Source organism: Gavia stellata, chromosome 24 (assembly GCF_030936135.1).
Source record: "Gavia stellata isolate bGavSte3 chromosome 24, bGavSte3.hap2, whole genome shotgun sequence".
Taxonomy (NCBI): Eukaryota; Metazoa; Chordata; class Aves; order Gaviiformes; family Gaviidae; genus Gavia; species Gavia stellata.
Window position 1 is genome coordinate 351,028 of NC_082617.1, and position 8,285 is coordinate 359,312.

Sequence of the window (8,285 nt, forward strand, 5' to 3'; positions counted from 1 at the left end):
ATACTTTAATTCTTACATTTCATGTCATGATTTCATTGAATTTCATTCTTTCATTACATTCTTTCCTTTTAGCCTTCCACTTAATACACTCATTACTTTCCTTTCAGATTTTCCTTTTATTCATTGCCTTTCATTTTAAAAAATAATTTAATTTCATGGCATTTAATTTCATTTCATTCTTTCGTTTAAGTTTTCATTTCCTCCTTTAATTTAATTTAATTTAATTTAATTTAATTTAATTTAATTTCACCCTTCATTTAATGTAATATCATTTAGTTTATTTTTTCCATTCAATTTCATTTCCATTCGCCTTTTCATTTCATTTCATTTCATTTCATTCACTGCATTTAATGCAATGAGATGAAATCATGAAGTGAAATCATGAAATGACAATATGAAATGAAATTAAATAAGGCAAAACAAAACAAAATGAAAGAATGAATTGAAAAAAATTATTTCCTTTCGTTGTATCATTATTTCATTTAATTATTTCATTATTTCATTATATCATTATATGATGTCATTATTTCATGGTTTCATTATTGTATTAGTCTATTTAATTATTTTGTTTTGTCAGTCATTCATTCTTTTGTTTTGCCAGTAGTTCATTTTTTCATGTCACTAATACATTCTTAGGTTCCATTTCATTTCATTTCATTACATTATTTCACTTTATGTCTGTCTTTCATTTAATTTTATTTCATTTCATTTTATGTCACTCTTTCATGTAATTTTTTATTTCATTCTCTTAATTTCATTCTTTCATTTCATTTAATGTCTTTTTATTTTATTTCATTGGTAATACTGAAGTGATAAAGTAAAAAAAAATAATGAAGGAACGAAAGAATGAAAAGAAATAATGCCATGAAAAAATGAAAATAAAAAAAATACTGACTTGAAACAATGAAAAAATGAAACAATGAACCAATGAAAAAATGAAATGAAAGTGTGAATTGAAGAATGAAATGAAATCACAAAATGAAATGAAATTAAATTAAAGGATAAAATGAATGAGTGAAAAGAAATTAAATTAAACAATAACATGAAATAATGAAATGAAGACATGAAATGAAAATATGAAATTAAATCATGAAATTAAAATATGAAATGAAAAGAAATGAAATTAAGTGAAATCAAAAGAAATTATACAAAGCAAAATGAAAGAATAAAATGAAATAACATTAAATTAAACAAAATTATATATTTAATTGAAATTAAATGAAATTCTTAAATGAAATGACATGAAATTAAGAAATGAAAGAATGAAATGAAAAAATGAAATAATAGTGAAATTTAAAATGAGAGAATGCAATGAAATGGAGACATGAAAAATGAAAAAAATGAGATGAAAGATTGAAATGTAAAATGAAATGAAAGAATGAAATGAAGTGACATAAAACAATATCAAAGAATTACAAGAATTTAAACGGAAAAATACAACGAAAGGTACGAATTAAATTAAGCATTAAATTAAAGAATGAAATGAAATGAAAGAATGAAAAGAAATGACATGAAATCACATGAAAAGAAATGAAATGAAAGAATGAAAACAAATGACATGAAATGAAATGAAATGAAATCATATGATGAAATGAGCTGAAATCATGAAGTGAAAACATTACGTGAAATCCTGAAATGGCAAAATGGAATGGAATGGAATTAAGTTAATTGAATTAAATTAAATTAAAAGAAAAATTCATTATAATGAAATTAAAGTATTGTATTTCATTGTATCATGATTTCATTTCATTATTTCATTAAAGCGTTACATCGTTACATTATGTCATTATTCCATTGTTTCATTATTTTATTATTCTATTTCACCATTTGGTTTTGTCAGTCATTCATTCTTTCGTTTTGTCATTAGTGCATTTTTGTGTGTCACTATTTTGTTCTTTCATTTTGTTTCATTTAACTGAATTTCATCTCATTTCATCACATTTCATTTCATTTGATTTCATTTCATTTCATTTCATTCTTCCATTTTTAATTTCATTCTTCCATGTAATTTCATTCTTTCATTTATTTTCTTCCATTTCGTTCTTTTGTTTCATTCTTTCATGTTGTTTTTAATTTTCTTCCTTTCATTTTTCAACTCCTTCTTTCATCTCAGTCCGTTCTTTTATTTCCTTCTTTAATTTAGTTCAATTTAAATTTATTTTATTTCCTTTTTTATGTTATTTTTAATTTCATTCTTTCATTTGATTTTGTTGTTTCATTTCATGTGTTTTTGATTCATTTCATGAAATGATGAAATGAAGACATAAAAAAATGAAAGAAAGAATGAAGAAATGAAAAGAAAAAATGATATGAACAAATTAAAGAGTGAAAAGAAGTAATGATATGAAATATTGACAGAATGAAAGAATGAAATAATGAAAAAATGAAACGAAAGTATGAATGGAAGAATGAAATGAAATGACAAAATGAAACAATGAAAGAATGAAAAGAAAGACATTGCATTTAAGGATGAAACAAAACTAACAAAAAATCAAATGAAAGAATGAAATGAAATAAAATGACATAAAATTATGAAATTAAATGAAATCATGACATGAAATCATGAAATGAAAATATGAAAAGAAATGAAATGGCAAAATGAAATGAAATTTTCTTACATTTAATTATATTTCTTCACTTCATTTTTCAATTTTACATATATTTTCTGTCTTTCATTTATTTTCATTCTTTCATTTAATTTTTTTAGTCATTTCCTTTTTTCATTATTTCACTATTACATTTCCTTTCATTCCTTCATTTAATGAGTTCACTTTTTTCCATTTCATTTCATTCTTAAATTTCATTTCTCTCTTTAATTTAAATTTGTCATTCTTTCATTTCATTTATTCATTTGATTCATTCTTTCACCTTATTTTTCATTTTTTCATTTTCTCATTTCATTATTCCAATTTATTCTTTCTTTTCATTTCATTCTATCATTTCCTTGTCCATTTCATTTCATTTCATTTCATTATTTCATTTAATTTAATCTCATTTAATTTCATTTACTCATTTCATCTTCTTTTCTCTGCTTTCCTCTTCTTTTCTCGTCTTTTCTTTTTCTTCACATTTTTCCCTCTTATTTTATGATATTTTATTATATTTTACTATGTTGTTTTATTATAATTTTTTATTTTACTGTACGTATTTTATATTAATTATTTTTATTTTATTTCAGTTTAGTTTAGGGTTTTTTTCCTTTACTTTGTTTGGGTTTACTTTGCTTTGTTTTATTTTATGACATGTTATTTTATGGTTTGTTATTTTAAGGCTTATTATGTGGTTTTATGTGATTTTATGTTGTTTTTCTGAATCCCTTGCAGAGCCAAGGCTCACTAGCGCTAGCACAGTGCGCGTGTGTAGCCAGGAGCAGGCAGATGCATTCTTCAGTGTAGCTTGAAAAAAACAGCCCTTGCTGTCTGGCAAAGGAATGCCACAGAGCCACGGAAAGTCGCAGCAGGAATACAGGCCAAGCAGTCCCTGGTTCCTGAAGAGTGACAACTTGAACTATGAGCATTGGTCCCGACCACACACAAAAGGACAAGAAGAAGAAGAGGTGTGTGGTACCGTGGGGTATTTTCCAAAGTATGACACGTATCGATGACAAGCACACTTTCTGCCTTCCCAAACCTGCTCCGCTGCGCTTCTTGGCCAGTGACGCATGAAAAGCGCTCTCGGGCCCGCTTGTCCTGCACGCCGGGACAGCTGAAAAGTGGCAGCTCCAGATGGTGCAGCGAGCCTGGAGCCCTTCCAAGCGCAGGCAAGAGCCCCTGGGGAAATGGAGCCGAGGGAAGAGCAGAGCTCGCTCCCGCTCCAAAGTGGCACTGGGCAAGAGAGCTCGAGCAAGCCAGGGCACGAGTGGCGCCTCGGAGGTGCAAGAGCAGCAGGCAAGAAGCGAGCCGAAAGGGCCCGGAGGAGCTCTGCCAAGGGGCTGTGCTCAATGCTACAGAGGAGGAGAAGCAAGCCCTGGGGGCCACCCTGGGGGCCCGCCCTGGGAGTCTAGAGAGATTCCTCCCCCCGCATGCGGGGCACGAGGGCCACCTTCGTGGAGCAGGAGCAGCAGGCACCTAGCCACAATGGCCCAAAGGAACCCTGGCAGGTGGCTGGGCTCCGCGCTGCAGAGGAAGGCAAAAAACCCTGGGAACACTCGCTAGCCACCGTGGGGGAAAAAAAGCCTTCCTCCCCCCAGCTGCAGGGCACGAGAGGCCGTCTTCGTGGTGCATGAGCAGCAGGCAGTGACCCAGCCAAAAGGGACCTGAGGAGCCCTGACAAGCGGCCATGCTCAATGCTGCAGAGGAAGGCAAAAAACCCCCAGGGACCGGTGCCAATCCACCCCGGGGCAAAATTCCTTCCTGACCCCAGTGCTGGCGATCAGCTAGTCCCTGAGCATGTGAGCAAGACCTGCCTCCTCCTCCCACAGGCTGCTCACGCCTCCCAGGAGATGCCCCAGCCCTATTCTCCCTTAACCTGGAGCCACCTCAGGGGCTTCCCAGAGTGGCCAAAGGCCCCCAGCCTGATGACCCTGCGGGCAAAATCCTTCCCGCGCCTGGCAGGGCACCAGTGGGTGCCCCAAAGCACTGGGACCCCTGGCAACATCTCTGCATCCCATTTCTTACGGCTGCTGCCACTGGCTCCGCAGAGGATGAGGACGGCGAGCTCTGCAGGGCTCCTCAAGAAGGCATTCCCTTGGTCTTGCCACCGCTTATCCAGCTGAAAAGGCCTGAGAGCCTTGGGCACCTCCAGGCCTGGGTGCTTCTTCTCATCTCCTGAGCAGCTGCTGTCTGATCCCTGAAGGCTGAGGCAGGATTTTCATCCATCAGATGGGCTGTGAAGGGGGCCCTGTCGGGAGCTGGCCTGGCAGTGGGGAACCTCCAGCAGCCTCGTCCCACCTCCTCCGCTCTTCCTCCCTCAGCCCCCTCTCCAAGTAATTCCACCGTCTCCTCATGGGCTTCCTCTCGGATGTCTTCGGGCTGCCCTCTGGCAGCGGGACAGGGGACGATGCTCCCTTTTATCCTGTCCCAGGGCATTGTGATTGCGCCGTTGCCGGGCCGTGGCCCTGTGACGTGGGGGCGACGAGGCCCACCATGCGCAGCCCCGCCCGCCCGCCCTCCGCCCTCCGCCCAGCACCCTTCCTTGGTGCTGGCCCCGAGGCAGTCCCCGTGCCCTGGAGGCCCAGCGGGCCGTCCCTGCCCTTGGTGGCCACGCACTGGGCAGAGCTGCTGGGCATCCCTCTCAATTCATCTGCACGTCCAGACTAGGTAAAGAAGGGCTTTTGCACCATAGACATGCCTTTGGATGTGGGGATGCCCGAGCTGAAAGAAAGGCTTTTGGTTCCCTCCGCATGAACTTTGCAGAGACGTAGAGAGCATGCAGCATTTCCTCACCATTCGTTACCAATGTAGGTAAGGACTCCTGCTCCATCGAGGAGAGCGGCTCTCTGCAGTGCAGGTCTCTGGAATTATTGCTGGAGGTGACTTAGAAATTAAATTTATATTCGCATTTTAAGGAAAGGTACAGCATTGAAGAAACTTTCAGGGTGGAGCATGGAGGTTATGGAAGGCTTCCATCCCACAGAAGTTCCCTAGGCAACCTTAGATGTTGGCAACACCTGGGGAACATGGTGTGCCGACTCTGAGAGAAACTGTACGGAGGGTGGAGCGGCGTGGAGACACTGCGGCCAGGCTCTGTGATAAGACGGGAACTGGAAGGTACTATGGGACACAGAGATGGAGACCCACCCTGGTAACCAGGATACGCGTACCTGGTCAAAGACAATGCTACTGTACAAAGATACAAGAACCTATTTAGTGTGTGTAATGCTGTGCAGTGAAGCATTTTTGAATCTGATAAATATGCCTGGGAATGGGCCCCCAGACTCTCACTTTTCTGACAAAATACTATCCTTGGGTGAACTTTGCTCATTATAATCTCATCGTAACAGCAAAACACACCTCCATCCCAAAAGCTACCCGCCTCCAAGGTGTGACCATCCTTCGCTGAGCTTGCGCTCTGAATTTTTCTTGGTCTATACCTTTACAAGCAAAGCGAGAAACTTTGACACCAATTCCAACAAAGATATGTATGACTAGAGTCACTCAAGCTCCACCTGTAACGTAAAAATTAGTGTCAAAAGGCTTGAGAGGGGAGGGATGTTAGGGAACATACCATGGCAGACCACCTCTGACGTCTGGGATCAGTCGACAGGCTGAGCCTGTAATGCCAGGGGTTCTTCAGCTCTAAAAAGAAATTTCAAGCACACAAATCACAAAGGTTATGGGTTGAAGCAGGATTTCTTTTCATATGTCTTTGTTTTCTTTCCTTTTCTCTTTTCTTTTTTTCTTTTATTTTCATTCCCTTGCCTTGCCTTGCCTTGCCTTGCCTTGCCTTTTCTTTCATTTCCTTTCATTTCCTTTCATTTCCTTTTCTTTTTTCTTTCATTTACTTTCCTTTTCTTTCCTTTTCTTTTTTCTTCTCTTTTCTTTTCTTTTTCCTTTCTTTTCCTCATCTTTTCTTTTCTGTCTTTTTTCTTTTCCTTTCTTTTCATTTTGTATTTTCTTTCATCTTTTTTCTTCTCTTTTCTTCTTTCCTCTTTCCTTCTCTTTTCTTTTCTTCTCTTTTCTTTTTTCTCTCTTTTTTAATGCGTTTTTCTCTTATTTTATGATATTTTTTTATTATACTGTATTATTGCAAAATAAATTTTATATTAAATTCTTTCTTTTCTAATTTATTTTATATTGCTTTATGTTATTATACTTTCTTTTATTTTATTTAAATTTTTTATTTATTTTATTTTATATTATGTTATGTAGTTATGTGCAATTTCATGTGATTTTTATGTTATTTTTATCTATTTGTTGCTAAGCAGATGCAAAAGAAAGAAGAAGAAGAAGATGCAGAAGAAGATGCAAAAGTCAGCCAGAAGAAGAAGCAGAAGAAGAAGTAGAAGAAGAAGCCCAGAAGAACCAGAAGAAGAAGAAGAAGAAGAAGAAGTAGAAGACGCAGAAGCAGAAGCAGTGGAAGCAGAAAAAGAAGAAGCAGAACAAAAAGCAGAAAAAAGAGCAGAAGCAGAAAAAGCAGAAGAACAAGAAGAAGCAGAGGAAGAAGCACAAGGTGCAGAAGAAGCAGAAGAAGAAGAAGCAGAGGAAAAAAAAGCAGCAGCAGAAGAAGAAGCAGCAGAAGAAGAAGCAGTAGAAGAAGCAGCAGAAGAAGAAGCAGCAGAAGAAGAAGAAGCAGAAGAAAAAGTAGAAAAAAAGCAGAAGAAAAAGAAATGGAAGAAAAAGCAGTAGAAGAAGAACAAGCAGAAAAAGAAGCAGAAGAAGAAGCAGTAGAAGAAGCTGAAGAAGAAGGAGAAGAAGAAGCAAAAGAAAAAAAGAAGCAGAAGAAGAAAAAGAAATGGAAGAAAAAGCAGCAGCAGCAGAAGAAGCAGAAAAAGAAGCAGAAGAATAAGCAGAAGTAGAAGCAAAAGAAGAAGAAAAAGCAGCAGCAGAAGAAAAAGCTGAAGAATCCGAAGAAGTATACATAGAAGAAACAGTAAAAAAGCAGCAGAAGAGGAAGAAGTATCAGAAGAAGCAAAAGCAGAAGCAGATGAAGAAGAATCAGAAGCAGATGAAGCAGATGAAGCAGTAGCAGCAGTAGTAGGAAAAGAAGAAGCAGAAGAAAAATGAGTAGAAAAAACAGAAGCAGAAGCAGGAAAAGCAGAAGAAGAGGCAGAAGATGAAGCAGAAGAATTAGAAAAATCAGAAGAAGAGGATGCAGAAGCAGCAGAAGCAGCAGAAGCAGAAATAGAAAGAGAACGAGTAGCTTAAGAAGCAGAACAAGAAGCAGAAGCATAAGAAGCAGAAGCAGAAAAAAACAGAAGCAGAAGAAGCAGAAGAAGAAGACGAAGAAGCAGAAGCAGCAGAAAAATCAGAATCAGAAGAAGCAGAAGCAGCAGAAAAATCAGAATCAGAAGAAGCAGAAGAAGCAGAAAAATCAGAATCAGAAGAAGCAGAAGAAAAAGAAGCAGGAGAAGGAGAACCAGAAGAAGCAGAAGTAGTAGAAGCAGAAGGAAAAACACAAGCAGAAGTAGCAGAAGCAGAAGGAAAAACACAAGCAGAAGTAGCAGAAGCAGAAGGAAAAACACAAGCAGAAGCAGAAGGAAAAACACAAGCAAAAGCAGAAGCAGGAGCAGAAGAAGCAGAAGAAGAAAAAGCAGAAGAGGAAGAAGCAGAAGAAGAAGCAGAAGCAGAAGAAGCAGAAGAAGAAGCAGCAGCAGAAGAAGCAGCAGAAGAAGCAGAAGCAGAAGA